The sequence below is a fragment of the Giraffa tippelskirchi genome, chromosome 2 (genome assembly GCF_054371585.1).
Source record: "Giraffa tippelskirchi isolate mGirTip1 chromosome 2, T2T-mGirTip1v1.2.pri, whole genome shotgun sequence".
NCBI lineage: Eukaryota > Metazoa > Chordata > Mammalia > Artiodactyla > Giraffidae > Giraffa > Giraffa tippelskirchi.
Window position 1 is genome coordinate 145,599,122 of NC_137276.1, and position 21,643 is coordinate 145,620,764.

The 21,643-nt window shown below is 40.2% G+C and overlaps 1 long non-coding RNA gene across 1 annotated transcript in view; it reads right to left on the reverse strand.

Annotated features, from left to right (window-relative positions):
* Positions 1-21,643, reverse strand: part of LOC145538635 (uncharacterized) — a 520,942-nt gene that overhangs the window by 487,926 nt on the left and 11,373 nt on the right. The window contains exon 4 of the long non-coding RNA XR_014077111.1: positions 16,949-16,982. This is a non-coding gene — a long non-coding RNA (uncharacterized LOC145538635). The remainder of the gene's footprint in view (positions 1-16,948; positions 16,983-21,643) is intronic.

The window sequence follows — 21,643 nt, forward strand, 5'->3', positions numbered from 1 at the left end:
AGCAAGAGAGCTCCAGAAAAATATCTATTTCTGCTTTATTGACTATGCCAAAGCCTTTGACTGTGTGGATCACAATAAACTGTGGAAAATTCTGAAAGAGATGGGAATACCAGACCATCTGACCTGTCTCTTGAGAAACCTGTATGCAGGTCAGGAAGCAACAGTTAGAACTGGACATGCAACAACAGACTGGTTCCAAATAGGCAAAGGAGTACGTCAAGGCTGTATATTGTCACCCTGCTTATTTAACTTATATGCAGAGTACATCATGAGAAATGCTGGGCTGGAAGAAACACAAGCTGGAATCAAGATTGACGGGAGAAATATCAATAACCTCAGATATGCGGATGACACCACCCTTATGACAGAAAGTGAAGAAGAACTAAAGAGCCTCTTGATGAAGGTGAAGGAGGAGAGTGAAAAAGTTGGCTTAAAGCTCAACATTCAGAAAACTAAGATCATGGCATCTGGTCCCATCACTCCATGGGAAATAGATGGGGAAACAGTGGAAACAGTGTCAGACTTTACTTTTTTGGGCTCCAGAATCACTGCTGATGGTGACTGCAGCCATGAAATTAAAAGACGCTTACTCCTTGGAAGGAAGGTTATGGCCAACCTAGATAGCATGTTTAAAAGCAGAGACATTACTTTGCCAACAAAAGTCCGTCTAGTCAAGGCTCTGGTTTTTCCAGTGGTCATGTATGGATGTGAGAGTTGGACGGTGAAGAAAGCTGAGTGCCGCAGAATTGATGCTTTTGAACTGTGGTGTTGGAGAAGACTCTTGAGAGTCCCTTGGACTGCAAGGAGATCCAATCAATCCATCCTAAAGGAGATCAATCCTGGGTGTTCATTGGAAGGTCTGATGTTGAGGCTGAAGCTCCAATACTTTGGCCACCTCATGCGAAGGGTTGACTCATTGGAAAAGACCCTAATGCTGGGTAGGATTGGGGGCGGGAGGAGAAGGGGACGACAGAGGATGAGATGGTTGGATGGCATCACCGACTCGATGAACATGGGTTTGGGTAGACTCCGGGAGTTGGTGATGGACAGAGAGGCCTGGCGTGCTGCAATTCATGGGGTCACAGAGAGTCGGACACGACTGAGCGACTGAACTGAACTGAACTGAACTGAATGCTGGGAAAGATTGAAGCAAAAGGAGAAGGGAATGGCAGAAAATGAGATGGTTAGACAGCATCACCACAATGGACATGAATTTGAGCAAATTCCAGAAGAGTGGAGGACAGAGGAGCCTGGAGTGCTACAGTCCAAAGGATTGCAAAGAGTTGGACATGACTTAGCAACTGAAGGACAACAACACAAAAAGAATATTAGTGAAATATTGAGAATATGGTTAGAGAAATTATCATAGTAGCAGAAAATGCAATCAGAATTTCCTTAGTAAGGCTCATATGAAGGAGGTGATGAAAAAGAGGACTCAACATCCATGTTTTTACCCACTTCACAGAGCACTGAAACAGCACCCACACTTAATGGAGGCTTATTTAATTTAGAGTTTATTTAGGGAAGTCTTCATTCCACAAAGACTGCTGTACTCTACTTTCCCCTCTTCAGAATGCTAGCCCAGTGAGAAAAGCTCTCTGATATTGCTAACGGTGTCCAGTGTTATACAAGATTGATTTCCTGCCCACTACTGACTCTAAGAAATGAAGGCAGCAACAAATCTCTGGGAAACTGATTAAGAACCTCTGCGAAGCTCAAGAAAGTGGCTGTCTGCCCATGGCTACTTGGGAGGAGTATGTTCAATATGAGTGATCCAACTGATGTTTAAAAGGGTTTAAAGAAGACAAGAAACACCAATTCATCTCTCATTTACTATTCTGTAAAAAGGTTTCTAAAAATCAAAAATTCACTTTGTCCATCTCAATCTTTTTGTCTATACTAATTGCAAAACATGTCTTGTAGAATGTAATACCACAAAATTGCTATGTGTATAAAAGCTGTTCTTTGAGGTCAGATGCCTGAGAAAATCTGTGAATTTCATGACCTCTTGGAGAAATGCAGAGCACGGAAGCATGTTGTAGTTACTCAGACTTCTTAAGTAAAGAAGTCTGTTGAGTTTTGTTCCTTCTAAAGTTGATTTGTGCACAGTCTGATGGCTCAGTTAGTAAAGAATCCACCTGCAGTGCAGGAGATCCTGGTTCAATTCCTGTTTCAGGAAGATCTGCTAGAGAATGGATAGGGTACCCACTCCAGTATTCTTGGGCTTCCCTTGTGGCTGAGCTGGTAAAAAATCTGCCTGCAATGCAGGAGACCTGGGTTTGATCCCTGGGTTGGGAAGATACCCTGGAGAAGGGAAAGACTACACACTCCAGTATTCAGGCCTGGAGAATTCCATGGACTGTATAGCCCATGGGGTCACAGAGAGTCAGACACAACTGAGTGACTTCACTCTGCTCAAGGCACTGGCAGAGCAGGAGTCCAAAAGAGAGAAAACTTAAGAATTTTGTTTTTGATAGATTTTTGAAGCATCAGAGTAGTCAATACAGAGGGAGAAAGGCAAACGTTTTTAGAAACATTTACCTATTTATTTATATAGAGAGACATTTACACACATTTATTCAGAGAGGTAGATAGATGATTGATAGATGAATGGATGGATGGACCAATACAAAGATAGATGATACATAGGCAGATAGATAGACAGATAGGGAATATGGGAGGACTACCATCCTATTTTCAATGTCTGAGAATGTTATGGACTTTATGGGCCCTTTATAGGATGACACTTAGCAACCCAATCCCCTGTGGCCCACCATTTATTCACCTCTGTTACTCTTCTCCTCCATCAAAATAAAACTGTCTCAACTCTCATATAAAGTTTCTGCAATTATTCATTTCTACAACCCTCCTAGAGAGTAGGAAATTATATCTATATGAAATATAGACATAAGGAATATATGTCTGCATATGTGTATGTGTGCCATAAGTTGTACACACTCTTTATCCAGAAATGTGTATAAATCTTATAACCAACTTACATGTTCCATAGAGAAGTATTTCTTTAAATAAATATAAAAACTGAATACTATTGATATAAAATTATATCATTCAAGACTCAGTTTAAGAAAACAAAACCCCTTTTGGGATCATAACCCCTCTGAATGAAACATAGAAATTCAGTGCCTACAAACTGTTGAAAGGAGCAGAGAAGTCAAGGGGCCACCACTGGACCACTAGCTCCAAGGTCACACACTCTGGCTAGAAACCAGGGATGAGAAAACTGGTGCTGGTGCTGTTGCTGCCTCTACATCTATGATGATGGTAACTCCTCACTGGCACATGGAGTTTGGCCACAGTAAACATACCCATCTGACTTGCTGCAGCCACCACGGCAGCAAAAAGATGGCCTCTGCCTACTTTCTGTCTCCTAAAGTTCACGTGAGTCCATCTTAAAGGTAAAGTCTAAATCATACCCAGAACTCTAATAGGAAAGGGGACTTAGAAGAGATAGCGTTTAGCTTACCAGCCCCTGAAATACAGAAAGTGAAAAGAAAGTGACTTCGCTCAGTCGTGTCTGATTCTTTGCGACCCCATGGACTGTAGCCTACCAGGCTCCTCCGTCCATGGGATTTTTCAGGCAGGAGTACTGGAGTGGGTTGCCATTTCCTTCTCCAGGGGATCTTCCTGACACAGGGATTGAACCCAGGTCTCCTGCATTGCAGACAGATGCTTTACCATGTGAGCCACCAGGGAAGCCCAGTAATACAGAAGACAATGCAAATAGATGTTGATACAGAAGGCAGTGCAAACAGATGCTGAGTACTGATAGGCAACTGCAAAACTGAAGTCCTTCCAAATTAATTTGGCATAGACCAATTGCTAACAATATTTTAAAAACACTTGGGAGGCAAAACCATGGCGACAACAAAAGATCAGTGGTTATGGTGGGCAGGGTTGAGGGGAAATGAATAGGCGAGTATAGAGGAGTTTTAGGGCAGTGAAAATGCTCTGTATAGTGTTAAAAAGGAAAGTCAAACCTAGACAGCATATTAAAAAGCAGAGACATCACTTTACCAACAAAGGTATGTATAGTCAAAGCTACTGTTTTTCCAGTAGTTATGTACAGATATGAAAGTTGGCTGATGAAGGCTGAGTGCTAAAGAATTGATGCTTTCAAACTGTGGTGCTGGAGAAGACTCTTGAGACTCCCCTGGACAACAAGAAGATCAAACCAATCAACCCTAAAAGAAATCAACCCTGAATATTCATTGGAAGGACTGATGCTGAAGATGAAGCTCCAATATTTTCGTTATGGGATGCAAAGAGTCAACTCATTGGAAAAGACCCTGATGTTGGGAAAGATTGAGAGCAGGAGAAGGGGGCAACAGAGGATAAGATAGTTGGACAGCATCATCGACTCAATGGACATAATTTTGAGCAAACTCTGGGAGATAATGAAGGACAGGGAAGCCAGGCGTGCTGCAGTCCCTGGAGACACAATAGAATTAGACGTGACTTAGTGACTGAACAACAACATGTATTTATACTTCTTCCAAACTTTAGAGTGTACAACATAAAGAGTGAATCCTAAGGTAAACTATGAACTTTAAATGATTATAATATGTCAATGCATGCTCATTCTTGGGTTAAAAAAAAAAAATGTTCCATTCTGGTGAGTGATGCTGATAATGGGGAGGTTATGCTTAGGTGAGCTCAAAGGGTATGTGGGAAATCTCTCGATCTTCCTCTCAATTTTGTTGTAAGCCTAAAACTGCTCTAAAAAATAGTCTTTAAAAGAACAAAGAAGAAAATGAAAACTACAAAAAAAAAAAAAACCCACCACTGGTTATACTGATCTACTAAAATCATGTTTCAAAGCAGAATGTAATAGTATGATCCTTTTTTAATTGTGCTTTGAGGGGAAACCCAAAAATCTACTGCTTTTGGAATTCTTAGTACATATTTAACCACATACTTGTTTTGATTCAAATTAAAAGAATAATTGTGTAGAAAGGATGAAGGAAAGAATAAATTTCCTTTGTGCACAACTGTGCCTTTTAATATACTTCTTGTAAGACAATGAGAATTTAGCCTAGTATATATTTCTTGTAAGAAAATGACAATTTAGCCTAGTATTCTACAAATTTAAGAAACCTAAACACCACAATCTGGCTCACTCATTTGCTCATTCAACAAGTTTATCATGTACAAGGTTTTTGTACCTTGGTAGCTTTGTACATTGGTAGCATATCACATACAAGGTTTTTTCAAATACTTTTGGCATCTGTGCTTCCATTAACCTGACTTCGTTTTTTACTACAAGACTATAATCACTTTACTGCAAGGATGTAACCCATCAGTTATTGGGTTGGCCAAAAAATTTGTTCAGTTAGTGACTACACTGTTCAGTAAACCTCTTAGTGAATATGAAAAACATGTCTTTTATTTTTACTTAAAATCAAGTGAACTTTTTGGCCAACCCATGATGCTTTTGAACTGTGGTGTTGGAGAAGACTCTTGAGAGTCCCTCGGACTGCAAGGAGATCCAATCAATCCATCCTAAAAGAGATGAATCCTGGGTGTTCATTGGAAGGTCTGATGTTGAAGCTGAAACTCCAATACTTTGGCCACCTCATGCGAAGGGTTGACTCATTGGAAAAGACCCTAATGCTGGGTAGGATTGGGGACGGGAGGAGAAGGGGACGACAGAGGATGAGATGGTTGGATGGCATCACCGACTTGATGGACATGGGTTTGGGTAGACTCTGGGAGTTGGTGACGGACAGAGAGGCCTGGCGTGCTGCAATTCATGGGGTCGCAAAGAGTCGGACACGACTGAGCGACTGAACTGAACTGAATATCTGCAACAGGATAACAGATATTTAAAGTATTAATATACCTTAACTTATGTATTTTTTAGCCAAGGACTTAGTAGAGACTCTTGAAGATTAGTCAAAGTAAACTAACTACAAAGAAATTCCATAAATGATGTGTTAAATAGAAACTTATAAGGGAGGAAAACCTTAGAAATCAGAAATATTAGAAAAAGTAAGGTATGGTTAGAAACCATTTAAAAGTGTTTAAATTTTTGAAAGGTTGTGGTTTTGTGTGTTTTAGTCAAGGACTTCTTTAAAGCTATATGGAGAGGTTGCTTTTCAATCAAGAGTTCCTGGGGAGTCTTCCATTCCTGATATATTAAGTTATAAAGGAGAGATGAGAGAAGAAGGAAGAAGAAAGGGCACAGGCGGTTTGTCCACAGATGGGGCAACCATACAAACTAGCTTGTATGGAACAGTCTACCTTATACCTCTAGTTCTGTGTAACTACTCATGTGTCCCCTTTTACTTTAAAAAGTTTTCCAATTTGAGTGGTAAATTATATGACCATTCTAATTGGTAAGAGGAGTAAAGAATAGGGATTATAAATAACATGAAATTAATGACATATTTAATGGAACATGCAGGGAGTGAAAAATCTAAAGAGGAGAAAAATCACTGAAATTGGGTCAGTTGCTAAGAGAAAAGCATTATAAAACTACCGAATATAATGATAAAGTACAAGTTAATAAGCAAAGGTCAATTTATAGTTCTGCACCAAATAACACTGGATTTTATCTCCTCTCATCTTTAGTTCTTTATCAAATCAATTGATATATGAATACCTATAATTTATCGTAAATCACTAGTCTGAAAGGATATTAGTAAGTCATACTGTTCATTGTCTTTCAAATAGCCTTAGACTCAGCTTTTCTAGGACAAAGAGCTAACTGCTGAAGGCCATGGTATTAGCAGACTTGCATCCTTGAAATCATCGCTCTATTGGCCTTCCTGAAACCAGAATTTCCTGCTTTATTTTCTATGGAGACCTTTATTTTTTATCCCTTTTCATAGCTTCTGCTTGCCTACCTGATCTTTAGATGTTGGCAGTCTTAAATACATAGAAGACAATGTGGGGAACATTGAGTAAATCTGAATATGAATTAGATACGTTAGTAAATTTTTGCCAATTTTCTTATATGTGACAACGGTACTGTGGTCATAGAGTACAAAGTCTTTAGTTTTGGGAGATGCCTGCTGAAATATTTCATGGTAAAGTGTCATAATACCTATAGCCTATTTTGAAATAGTTTGGAGAGATAGGTACAGACAGATATAAATACAAATGTAGAGGCAGATATAGAGATAGGTAGATAGATGAACAAAATATGGCAAAATGTAAACAATTCTTGAATCCAAGTAGTAAGTGTATGGGCTGTTCACTGCACCATGTAGCCTTGCTTAAACTTTAGTATTTTTAAAATTTTTAATAATAAAAAATAGAAAAAAGTTTAAAAAATTGTTTAAGTTAACCATCTTTTGGCATCCTAACACCCATTCCACAGTAATCACCAACCCTGCCTTCAACTCTGTCAACACTTTTTCTCATACTTTTTCTAGGTGAACTCATCCATTCTTTAAACACCATCCAGTATAGTTTATTCCCCTCAAATCAACTCGGGTTCACACCTCACCACCAGACTCCTATATAGATAATATAAAAAACTAAGCATTTCACCTAGATATCTGGAGAAGGAAATGACAACCCACTCCAGTATTCTTGCCTGGAAAATCTCATGGAGAGAGGAGCCTGGCGGGCTACAGTCCATAGGGTTGCAAGAGTTAGACACGACTTAGCAATTAAACCACCACCACCAGCACCTAGATATCACATATACATGTCAAGTTTGACAGATCTAAAAGTGAAGCCCTGATTCCCACTACTGAATAAATCTATTCATCTCCCTGCATTCTTCAACTATTTAACATCTTTTTACAGCCAAGAACTTAAATCAGAAATCTGGGTATCATCCTTGATTCTCATATCATCTTCTTCCTCCATTCACTCAATTAATAAATTCTATCACTTTGACCTCCAAAAGACAACTCAAGGCTCTGGATTATTCCCCAGACTGTCACCACTACTCTGCTCCAACCAACATAATTATCATTTCCTGACAATGGAGGCCATTGTCAATACTTCTTTTCTTTCCCCTGTATAATACATGTTCCACAGATCATCCAAGCAATTAATATACATATAATCTTTAAACTTCCTGATTCAAATAGAACAACTTCTCATCTCATTTACAACAAAGCACACCTACAATACTAGGACCTTAAGGTCTGAGTTGTTCTTGCCCAGGGCCACCTCTCCCACTTCATCCCAAGCTTCTCTTCACCATTACTCATTGTTCTTCTCATATCAGCTTGCTTCCTGTGCTCAGAGATTGTTGAGCATTGTCTCCTCAGAAGTTGTGTCCATACTTTTTCATCTGCTTGACATGCACTTTATTTTTATTTATTAGCAAATCCTCAAATAGCACTTACTATGTGTCTGGGCTCTTTTTAAAAGAGCTTTAAGAATATTGTTTCATTTTAATACTCACAACAATTCTATGAGGTAAGTTCTATTATCATCTTTCCTTCAGAGATGAGGAAAAATGAAACATAGTCAAGTGGAAAAATTGAACAATTTTACATAGATCAGGTTATAGATTGAATTGTATCCCTCCATATCATATGTTGAAGCCTTAATTGCAAATGTGATGATATATGAAATGAGGTGTTTGGAGATAATAAGGTTAAGATGTGGTCATGAGTGTGGGTCCTCATGGTGGCATTAGCAGCTTTATAAGGTAGGGGAGTGTGGGGTCAACTTTCTCTCTGCCATGTGAGAACACAGCAAGAAGGCAGTGAACTGCAAGCCAGGAGTTGTCCCCTTACAGGAACCAGTCATCCTGCACCTTGGTCTTGGACAGCACAGCCTCCATAATCATGAGAAATAAATGTCTGTTGTTTAGGCCAGCGGGTCTATGCATTTTGTTAAAACAGATGGAGCAGACTAGCTCATAGCGTAATTGACAGAACTATGTTTTGAATCCAAACTGTACTTTGAGCAACTCTAGTATGTCACCTTAGATTCTTTTCTTCTGCAGGCTCAGATTAGTCTTTTAGACAAGGTCTTCTCTGTGTACCCTTTCTACTTCATCTTAGCATCTTAGTGTTTCCTTCACTGTACTTTTCTCAAAGTATAATGCATATCTCTTCATTGCTAGTGTTCATTTACCTTTTTGCTTACCTACTATATGACAGGCTCTGCTAGGTAATGGATGTACAATAATACCTGAGATAGACTTTGGCCCCACTCAAGTAGAGCTTGGAGTCTAGATTTATCTCCGCTTTGCCATTTTATTTCAACTTTGGAATCATAAATACCATTGAAGAATGAATGTCAAATGGAGAGTTAAGATCAGATGAAATCAGGACAAACCAAAGATAAGCTGTAGATGAGTATAAGGCAAGGAGCTAGAGCTGATCTAGGTGGGGTCATGGTCAGGTTGAAGAGATAGGAGTAGGGAAAGCCAGGGAGATGCTAATAGAGAAGATCTGATTAAAACTTTCCTCCATCCCTTGAAAAAGGGTTCTCATTTATTTAGTATCTGTACATGTCAGGCAGGCCCTGAGGCAGATCTCAAACAGAAAGAGCATGATCTGATTGTTAAAAAGGTAGATGCCCCAGCAAGTGTAATGAACCATGATGGAAATTGAGATCTTGTCGCCATCTTTCAGAGACATGGCATCAGTATTCTGCAGTACAAAATTAGTCCTGATTTAAGTATGCCTGATAAATTGATTTAATCCAACAACCTAGCTGTTGTTCTTCTGAGGAGTCAGTGACCAAACATTTCCAGTTCAAGATGGGGTCTGTCATTTCTAAGAGGGCAAGAACTCAGTTAAATGCATCTCCAGCATACAATCTCATGTTTTACCCCCTAACTGCCCTGATGAGTGAGCTTCTTAAATGATGTGAAAAAGGAGGCATTGCTGATGAAAAATCTTGTAGCTCTCAACTTTAGCAAGTGGTTCTCCAGTCTCAGGGACCTCAAACTTTTGTGAATACCTTCTACATGACAAACATTTTTCTATGCACTAAAGATGCAGTGGTAACACAAAAATAAAGCATGGTGCTACTGTTATAAATCTAATATTCTAAAGAGAGAGTAAACAATAAAAATGAATAAACTCATTAATTTAAAATCGTTTCTGATAGTAATAGTTTCCATAAAGAAAATAAAACAGAGTATTATGATAACAGAGTAATTTAGTGATGTGAGGACTACTAGTTCTCCAAGGAATCCATCCTACTATAGAAGTAGAGTTGTACTGAGCATACGGATGCCCAACAAACTACATTTCCCAGGCTCCCTTGAAGCAAGGGTGGCCATGTGATTATGTCCTCACCAATGAAATAGGTGAGGAAATGACATGTGTCACTTTGGGTTCTAGACTTCCTGCATGCTCCCTCTCCTCTTCTCACTGGCTAGAAATTGAATGCAGAGACAATCCAGCTCCAATTATTCCAATGATGACAATACTTTGGGTATAACAGACAGAAAAACATGGAGGATCCTGGGTACAAGAATGACCCAATGGAGTAGAATTTTCCAATAACCTGGACCAAGCACATCGATACCCTCAATATTATGTGAAAAATAAGGGCCATTGTGAGTTCATTTTTGAAGTAGCAATTTAGCTTCCCCAAACTAGGCAATGAAGTTTTGGATCAGAAATACTGGGATGAGCACAGGAGATGGAATTTTGGAGATGAGGTCTGCATGATGGGAAGGAGTTAGCCATGTGACTATGCAGAAGTGAAGAAGAGCCAGCACTAACAATATCCAGAAAGAGCTTGGCAAACGCCTATTCATAATCTTGGTAAGACCCAGCTCCTACATTAACACCAGCTCATTAAACTACATTAACCCAGCTCCTACATTAACACCAAAACCATAGTTACTAGTAAACCTTTGGCAGAGGTCTAGGAGTTATGTCATGGAGAACTTTAAGGGTTGAAGGTGAAGATTATAAAGTAAGTCCAGACACAGGCCAGACCTAAGGCAAGAACCAGAATCTGATGACCTCAGCATTTTCTAGAAGTATATAGCTTCCATAAGTCAAAAGGTCAAAAGCAAGTGGACAACTGATGTCAGGACAAACAGAAGTATCAGGAGACATGGCAAGCAGTTTGGTCATACACTGAGTGGTAAGATAAACCAGAGCTGGTTTATCTTACCACTCAAGACATTTTTCGGAGAAGGCAATGGCACCCTACTCCAATACTCTTGCCTGGAAAATCCCATGGACAGCAGAGCCTGGTAGGCTGCAGTCCATGGGGTCGCTGAGAGTCAGACATGACTGAGCGGCTTCACTTTCACTTTTCACTTTCATGCATTGGAGAAGGAAATGGAAACCCACTCCAGTGTTCTTGCCTGGAGAATCCCAGGGACGGGGGAGCCTGGTGGGCTTCTGTCTATGGGGTCGCACAGAGTCGGCCACAACTGAAGCGAATTAGCAGCAGCAGTAGCAGCAAGACATTTTTAGTAATTTACTCATTCAACAAAGATTTTTTCTTAATTAAGACACTATATTTGTGTGTGTGTGATGGTTTGTTTGAGAATGATGTACCCAGATCTTTTCTTGTTCCCCAGAGTGATAATGTATTGCTGTATTTTTGCCTTAACACGTGTTGAGAACTGTTTCTTTGTCATTCAAGTAACATCCATTGACCTACACATAGTGGTATGTATGTGCCTGAGATTTCAAGCAGATTCACAAAAACAAGTGCAGAGAGATAGGAGAAAGGAAAGAGTGATTTACTGCTCAAGAGAGAATGCTGGCTTCTAATGAATGATTTTTCAGGCTTCCCAAGTAACTCAGCAGTAAAGAATCTGCCTGCTGATGCAGGAAATGTGAGTTCAATACTTGGGTCAGGAAGATCCCCTGGAGAAGGAAATGGCAATCCCACTCCAGTATTCTTGCCTGGGAAATCCCATGAACAGAGAAGCATGGTGGGCTACAGTCCAAAGAATCACAAAGAGTCTGGCATGACTTAGCAACTAAACAACAACCGTAACGATTTTTCAAGCACCTTTAAGATACACATGAAAATCATTTTCTGAAAAGTGCTAAGACCTTTAAAGAATGATGGATGAAGGCAGAAATGCAAAGGCCTATGAGAATAATTAAGAACCAAGTGATCCAGAGGTGCAATGAAGCAGAACAGAGCAAACTGAAGGCTACACTAGGGAAGTCAGAAGTCTAATTTTACATGTTTCTCTTTGGGGCCTAAGTCTAGGATGACTAATATAAAACCTACAGGCAAAAATAAGTAGAAACACCAGGCAGATATGTATAACAAGCACCTTTAAGATATGTATAACAGGTATGTATACCAAAGAAAGAGTTTGCCATATAAATTCATTTCTTTTTTTATACCTTCAGTGAAGGTGGAGAAAATATTTGTTAATCACAGCACTATTTTTAAACAAAGGCCAATGGGCTTAACATCACCCGTCTGTTATGCAGGACTGTAAACATTCTTGCTGCGTTACCATTTTTACTCTTCTATTAGAGTGAAAAAAAAATTTTTTTTTTCTCCAGGTAGTCAGTGAGTTTTATAAAACACTAGGAGATCTAATTGGAAGTACTGTTGTGACTGCCTGCTCTGCCTATCACCACATAGGCTCTGGGTCTAGCAGACATGGTATCTGCTCCATCCCTTCAGCCCATCATTGGAAAATTCAGCTTGAGGAGGAGGTGGAAGGAAACACTGCCACGCTGTTCTCTCCCGCAGAGTGAAAGAGGAAGGCAGTATCCAGGCTGCTGTGAAGCACCATTAACTGTCCCGTCACTCCTCTAGTACAAATCCTTCAAAGCTCCCCCTTTCCCCTCAGGATCTAGTAAAAACTCCAGAACCTGGTTTAGAAAAGCCTTTATCCCTACCCGTCTCTCTCAGCCACATCTCTCTGCATCCTCACCCTACATTCTTGCTTTCTTGTCACATGGAGCTACTGCAGAAATTCTCAGGAAGCAACACATACAAGTTGCCCTTTCTCCGATCTTGCTTTTTGGGTTCCCCTTCTCTTGCCCAAGAAAACTCTCCTATTCATTCTTCAGCCCTCAACTGAAGCCCCATTTCCTCTGAGAAGCAGCCCCACATGCTACTCAATCTCAGGGACTGCCCCTCCCCCATCCAGGCATCTGTGACCTGGTGTCACCTGTGCTGTGACACGCACACTCATGTCTGTACCAGAACCACCTCGTACATCTGCTTCCTCTTTGGCTCTATGAGGGCAGGTTTGCTTCTCATGTTCCAGTGATCCATCAGCATTCAGCTTAGTGTTTGGTAAACATCAGGCAACCAATAAATGTCTGTTCAGAGAATATGTTTAATTTTAAAATATAAAGTCAATAAAGATAATTTTTAGATATCAAGAAATCAGCTATATACTTACGTACATGCATCCCCTCCCTCTTGAACATCCTTTCCACAACCCCCTCCATCCCCGCCATCTAGGTCGTCACAGAGCACCAAGCTGAGCTCCCTGCGCTATACAGTAGCTTCCCCTAGCTATCTAGTTTATACATGGTAGTGTATATATGTCAACGCTACTCTCTCAATTCGTCCCACCCTTTCCTTACCTACCTGTGTCCACAAGACCATTCTCTATGTCTGCATACCACTTGGTGCTGATGAACCTATTTTCAAGGAGGGATGTTCAAGAGGGAAGGGATGTATATATGCAAATAGCTGATCTATGCTGTTGTACAGCAGAAACTACCACAACATTGTAAAGCAATTATTCTCCAATTTAAAAAAAAATTAAATAAAATTAAATTAAAAAAAAAATAGAACCTCAAATCAAATTTCTAAGTGCTCTCTCTCAGTATGCCCAGATTTGGTGTCTCCTGAATCATCCCTCACTTGTTCTTGCTTATTTTTACACCAGTTTTTTTAAAAGGCAACCCTGTGGCCCTACTAAAATTTAATCTCTTTGTTTGTGCAATTTGATTAAATCATTCACTTGACATAAATTTAAATAGGAAATATTAAGGCAAAACTGCATGATATATTTTCTGAGAAGATCATGAGAATGTTACAAAACTACCTTTATATAACTCTGCTAAAGAGGAAATAAGATTATTTCCAAAAGTCTTCTGACTCATAAAGTGTTGGCTCTGCTTTTAAATTAATTCCAGCAATTGACACAGAGTAGTAAGGTTAAGTAACTAAGATACCAAAGGACATGTGTCTAGCATGTTTTCTTTAGGTAAACTTTGCCCAATTCACTTATAAATACATTTCCTATCACATGCTTGGAGAAGCTGATGGGAGAGGCCTCCAGCTAAGTCAAGACAGACCAGGAGCCACCATGACAATTCCCATCTTACACGCTTCCTCAGGAAATTTCTGTAGCTTATTCAGGTCCTTTCACATATTGTAGAAAGTGATTCACTTTAAAAAGGAAGAAATAAGCATAAAATGAGAGTGCTGGTAAGAGTTCCGCTAAACTCAAGATGTGCTCTTTTAAAATAATGATCTTTACATAGGAGGCTACCATCCTCAGTCCTTTTTCCATTCATTCAATCAGCATTCACAGAGCAGTTTCCTTGCTCAAGGTGCTGAGGATTCCAAACAACAAGCAGCATCCGTGTTCTTGAGATGTTCAAAGACCACCATACACATCCTTAAAGATAATAATCAGTAAATGGGGAGTATCAGAAGAAGATTATGACTGTATTATTATCTACAGATGTAGATTTTGGCTTTGAATAACCCACTGCTGTGTTATCTTGCCAGCATTTATATATATACTCCCTTCCCACTGAAATCTAAATATCTAGATAGCAAGGAACTTATACTGCTTTTATATCATACATTGCTTCTTTAAAATTTACCATCTCACAGAAATAAATGCACTTTGCATTGATTCAATGACACATATACAACTATAAACCTATATACACACCTACAACTAATGTTTCACAAAAATATACCTATCATTACTACATCAGTATATTCTATTGTTTTTTATTCTATTCTAGTTTATTTCATTTAAATAAACAAACATACATACACACACACACATACACTGGTCATAATCTGATAATGACTTACAATCCATGGTTTGAATAAAACTATTTCAAAAATTTTTTAAAAGGTCTGCAAAGTATTAGCAAAATATGTACAATGATACATGGCAAAGGATACTTGAAGTATCATATCACATGGCTAGAGGTCATACAGCATAAATATTAAAATTCAGGGTAATAAGACACATATGAACTTAAATTCAGGCTCCACGAATCACTGTAATTCTGAACAAGTTATTTAACCTCTTTAAGCCTCAATGTTTTCATACTGAAAATGGTGAAAATAAGAGTTCCTCCCTGTCAGGAGAGTAGAAGAGATCATGCATGTTAAATAATTTACTACAGCACAAAGCATATGATAAATACTTAATAAATATTAAACTCTAAAAAAAATCTATCCAAAGACATGAAAATATGAATTGAGAGGAAAATTAAAAGTAAGTTGGCTTTGGCCAGCTTCAACAAGCTATCAGGGGATGGAGGCGAGGATTCAAGAGGAGTGTTCACAAACTAAGCAAATATTTCATGAGCTAGGGAGATATTAGAATGCACTACCAAGGCAGTTTTCTGTTGAGCTGCAGAAAAGAATAGTATCCATTTATTTAATATGGCTTAAAATGAAAGTCACTCAGTTGTGTCCAACTCTCTGCGACCACATGGACTATACAGTCCATGGAATTCTCCAGGCCAGAATACTGGAGTGGGTAACCGTTCTCTTCTCCAGGGGATCTTCCCAACCCAGGAATTGAACCCAGGTCTCCAGCATTGCAGGCGGATTCTTTACCAGTTTAGCCACCAGGGAAGCTCAATATGGCTTAAATATGGTCCAAAAAAGAGGAAGATGAGGAAAAAATGGAATAGATAATGTATTTGAGGTTCCTCCAAGTCCTACAATCCTACAGAGGAAGTCTAACAAATGAATCAAAAGCAGATACACAGGACACAATGCCTCCCACTGCTACATCCAGACAGCTGAACCAAGGCCTGACACCTGCAGGCTTACCATAGGGCTGATTTAAACAACACAGGCATCACAGTGGCATTCTGACCTGGATTATGCTCACTGTCTACCCTGTCATCTGTGATCCCTTGGCTGTAAAGACTCATCCAAAATGTAACATAGATCAGTCTCTCTACCATGGCTCCTTGTTTGGGAACATGCCACACAGAACATTCTCAGGCTCTTTGGCAAAGCAAGCTTAACTGCACTCTTAAACTTTCCTAAAGCTCGACCATTCATCTTATTTCATCATTTCCCTCACCCATAAGAGCTCTTTGCTTCTTGACCTGCATACAGGTTTCTCGGGAGGCAGGTAAGGTAGTCTAGTATTGCCATCCCTGTAAGAATGTTCCACAGTTTGTTGTGATCCACACAGTTGAAGAAGACTCTTGAGAACCCCTTGTACTACAAGGAGATCAAACCAATCAATCCTAAAGGAGATCAGTCCTGAATATTTATTGGAAGGACTGATGTTGAAGATGAAGCTCTAATACTTTGGCCACCTGATGCGAAGAACTGACTCATTGGAAAAGACCCTGATACTGGGAAAGATTGAAGGCAGGAGAAGGGGATGACAGAGGATGAGATGGTTGGTGGCATCACCAACTCGATGGACATGAGTTTGAGCAAGCTCCGGGAGTTGGTGATGGACAGGGAAGCCTGGAGTGCTGCAGTCCATGGGGTTACAAAGAGTTGGACATGACTGAGCGACTGAACTGAACTGAACTGATAAGAGCTCTAGGTACCCCAGAATTGGTTGACAGGACTAAGAGACTTGATTTCTGCAGGACATTTTGTACATAGCTTCCAAGAAGCAATGGTAAATCAACTTAATAATCTCAAAGTAGTAGGGGGGGGAATGTAGCTGTAACTTGCATCCCCCAAATTCTAAGGTAGTTAAATGATGAAGGAATATAGCTCACTCTCTGCATATACATAACAATTTGGTACTGGATGGAGCTGGTTACAGAGAAGCCCTGATGAGGATGAGTCCAATGAATGGCAACTCACTTACCCACAAGTCTTTAATGGGAACTGGCCTTTTGGACCTGCAATCAATGTTGGAGAATAAATAAATGAATGCAAAAAATACAATTATACTATGTTCACTGAATTTAATGGGCAAATGGCAAAGATTCAGCACAGAGCTATACAATGCATAAGCAATCAGAGACAGAGACTACTTGCCCATTCAGCTGGAAAGAGGTTCTGGCTGCTACTTAAAATACCAGCTGTGTCTACCACGTCACTAACATGTTTTCAAACTGCTCAGGTAGCCATATAAATCACTCTGCAGCTTTCCCCTGCTGCTTACGGATTGACAGTGTTCATAAACAGCTGTGTTAACATCCTCAGAATCCAAGGTAATGTTATTATGGCACTGAAAAGTTTTTATAATTCATACATCCAGCAATGGACAAGCAGGTCTTTTTGTTCAGATGGCTGTGTTTCTAGGATCTGGATTATGACAAAAGCCAGTAAGTCCTTTTGTGTAGCCAGTGGTAGCAAGTGGCAGTAGTCTAACCCAGCCATAATGCAAAGGACCACCAAACAGCTTTTAGCTCCCCCCACCTGGGTATTTGTAACAGTAGAATAAAGAGCACACGTCTTAGGTCTCAAGACCCTTTACCGTCTGAGCCCTGACTGCCCTTCCACCAACCCACTTCCTCGCGTAGCACTTGAACTAGTCACTGTGCCCTAAGCAGACTGTGCTCTGCAGTGCCTTTGAACCTGAGCATGAGCCACCAAGTGCTTTGCTAAAATGCCATCTACCTGGAGGATGACCACGTGTTTTAAACCCCCAATTCTAAGATTTCCTAGAAGTCTTACACTTCTCCCCCAGGCAGAATTTATAGACTTTTAAAATCACAATCTAGACTGCAAGACCCTTTTAAAAATTTATTTATTTTTAATTGAGGGAGAGTAGTTTTACAATTGGAGAAGGAAATGGCAACGCACTCCAGTATTCTTGCCTGGACAATCCTGTGGACAGAGGAGCCTGGTGGGCTGCTGTCCATAGGGTCGCATAGAGTCAGACATGACTGAAGCGACTTAGCATGCATGCATGCATTGCAGAAGGAAATGGCAACCCACTCCAGTGTTCTTGTCTGGAGAATCCCAGAGACGGAGGAGCCTGGTGGGCTACTGTCTATGGGGTCGCACAGAGTCAGACACGACTGAAGTGACTTAGCAGCAGCAGCAGTTTTATAATATTGTGTTGGTTTGTGCCATACGTCAACATAAATCTGCCATAGGTATACATATGTCTCCTCCCTCTTGAACCTCCCTCCCATCTACCACCCCATCCTATCCATTTAGGTTGTCTCAGAGAATCAGTTTGAACTCCCTGCATCATACAGCAAATTCCCACTGGCTATGTATTTTACAAATGGTAGACTGCAAGCCTCTTGTGGACAGGAAACACATCCCAAGACATCTTCATCTCCACTGTAGCCAGCACAGGGTCTGGCATGGGGTAGGAATACAACAAAGGACTGTCAAGAGTAGAATTTTTAGAGTGCTATTATCTCTTCTTTCCAAAAACACAGGAGGGAGAACTGCAGAACTGACAAGAAGAAAAGCGAATGTGGAAGAATATCTATCTGATGGAACACCATGGCAATCTCAAGAAAATTGACATTTATCCTTCCTTTGGTTGCAGTTGTGTTATGCTTGGAAGTGGCCACTATCAAGCAACATAAAAACATTAGTTATGGCCCAAGAAGGGCTTCCACAGATCTCTTTCTGTCTGCATCCTAGATTTGCATACAAACACATAATTTGCCACATATTCTCAGAGATTCTTAAAGCTCAAAAAAGACTACAGACCACTATCCAAATTTTATATTTTTATTTTACATTTGGACTGGCCAGGAAATGTATTTCATCAGGTTGATGACATTTAGGAGAATCAAAGTGATAGGTAAAAAATTTTTAATCACTTTAATGTACCACTTTACTCAATGTAAAGTCATGTTCCTTATGTACTTATGTACAGTTTCCATGATACTAGTAAAAATATATAACCAGTCAGTCAGGTCTGTTAAATGCTTGCTCTGTGTCCAACAGTGTCAAATTGGGAAGCCTGCTTTCTGATAAGTCAACACAAAAAGAACTATTTTTAAAATAGGGAACAAAAAAAGCTACATATTTACCAAATTTGGTGGGTCACATAATAAATGTAGGAACCAGACATAGAGCTTGCTGTAGGCAGGGAAATTTTCCCAGGAGACCTTGGGAAGGGCACCTTCTCCACAGAGGGTCTTATGGGGCAAAAGGTGTTTCAACTAGGAGGCAAACTGATAAACAGATATTGGGTTTAAATCAGAAGGTCTACCTTTTAGGCATAGTGTTGCCTCTTACTAGCCATGTGACTTTGGACCACTCAGTTATTTTCTATGCCTCTGTTTCTGCACTCGTCCCCTGGAGATAATATCTCTGCCTAGCCTCTCTCCCTGGTACATTGGCAAGACTCAGTCAAGATAAAATCAGTGAAAGCATTTTCTAAATTATAAATCACTCTACTGTCAGATGTGAAAACATTATTGGAAGTGGTCGAGTCAGGTACACAGAATAGTCTGTGGCACAAGACATGCTTTTACTCAGTCTGTTTTGTTTGGTTTTCTTGGCTCTGACCTATCCAATCCAAGGTCCTTTATGTTCATTTAATACTATTTCTTGTCAGACTTCTCATACATAAAATTGTAGATGCAACCAGCCCAAGAACTATAGGCTGACTGCTATGGTTATTTTCCCAATGGGCAAACAAAAGAATGGTAACTTCATTCTAGCCCAAAACAGGCAGACCCTCTTGTTAAGGACTCTCCCAGAGGTGGAGGCATTCAGCATCCACATCATTTTTTCTTTCAAAGCCTCTCCCCTGAGCCCCGTGCATCTTGTTCATGGTACACAATTCAGAATCACCCGACCACTTAGGACACTGGGATCTGGAGACTGTGGCAAATGTATTTCACATTCAAGAGGAGAAGCGTCAGCAAGCACAACATTTAATATTGCTCTGTGCCTCCAGGATCGGGGGCTTAGACTCTTCATTTTGGCTTCACTGGTTAGACTGCAATCTGAACAAGAGTGTGCAGCGATGCGGTGTGTCGGGTCCTCGTCTGTGTCAAGCAGCAGTTTCATCAGCAGCAGGGAAGCATTAAGTGAACCCCAGGGATAGCATATGTATTGTATTTAGAGGAAGGGATGAAAATCCATCAACTCTGTGCAACTTAAAAGGTTTTCATGCTGTTCGCAGGAAGCTATCAGCCTAGATTCCTTTGTCCCAGTAAAAAGAGAAAATGGTTCCAGGAAAGAAAGATGGATCTAAAATAGTGGTTAACCACAGAGTGAACTTAAGTGATAAAGGAAGACAGATAGGATAATGGACATCACCTAGCAGGTTGGAGGAACGCACATTACTTTGTATTTGCAGAAGAGCAGGCTTTGGGAATTATGAGCTAGACATTCATTCAAATGAATCTTCTTATTGCCTTTGATGACACAATCTGTTAGTCCCTCCTTGTCAGTTCCCAGTTGTCTCCTATTATAGGAGAATTACATTCATTCTTTATTCCAGCAAAGCTTAAACTTGAGGGGAGAGAAAGGACCAACAAAATGGGGTGGGTGAGAAGGAGGAGGAGAGATGAGTCAAGATTTCATTATGCAAGTCAGATGTGCACTCTCGTGCCAGGAATAAATAAACAAAGAGAGGTCCCAGACTCTCTTCATATAACAAGTGATTGTAACTCCATTCAACCCTACAGTCTCGTTGCCTGATTTACTTGGTGTTCCTTTGTTGTTGTTCAGAAGCTAAGTCATCCTTAGGCAAGGATGTAATCATTAATTAGTGATTAATTAATTAAGGATGCCTTATCCTAAGGCATCCTTATCCCAAGGACAGAGGAGCCTGGCAGGCTACAGTCCATGGGGTCGCAAAGAGGCAGACATGAATGAGCACACGTGTAGTTCTCTACTTAAGTAAAACACATCCTACCCAGTGCTTGACTGCAGTGACTGCAGTGTATTTTCTTTGGAGACCCCGATACCAAGATGCAGTGGGCAGCAGGGCTCAGACTTCTACTAATAACAGGCACCAATACCACTTACTCTACAAAGAGTAACTCTTTGTGACCCCATGGACTGCAGTACACCAGGCTTCCCTGTCTTTCACTCACTCCTGGAGTTTGCTCAAACTCATGTCCATTGAGTAGGTGATGCCATCCAACCATCTCATCTTCTGTCACCCTCTTCTCCTTCTGCCCTCAATCTTTCCCAGCATCAGGGTCTTTTCAAATGAGGCTACCCTTTGCATCAGGTAGCCAGAGTATTGGAGCTTCAGCATCAGTCCTTCCAATGAATATTCAGGGTTGATTTTCTTTTGGATTGACTGATTTGATCTCCTTGCTGTCTAAGGAACTCTCAAGAGTCTTCTCCAGCACCACAGTTCAAAAGCAGCAGTTCTTCAGTGCTCAGCCATCTTTATGGTCCAACTCTCACATCCACACATGATTACTGGAAAAACCATAGCTTTGACTCTACAGACCTTTGTCGGCAGTGATTTCTCTGCTTTATAATGCACTATGTTTGTCATAGCTTTTCTTCCAAGGAACAAGCGTCTTTTAATTTTGTGGCTGCAGTCACCATCCACAGTGACTTTTGAGCCCAAAAAAATAAAGTGAATTTGTTCAATTCCCAGCCACCAGCCTTT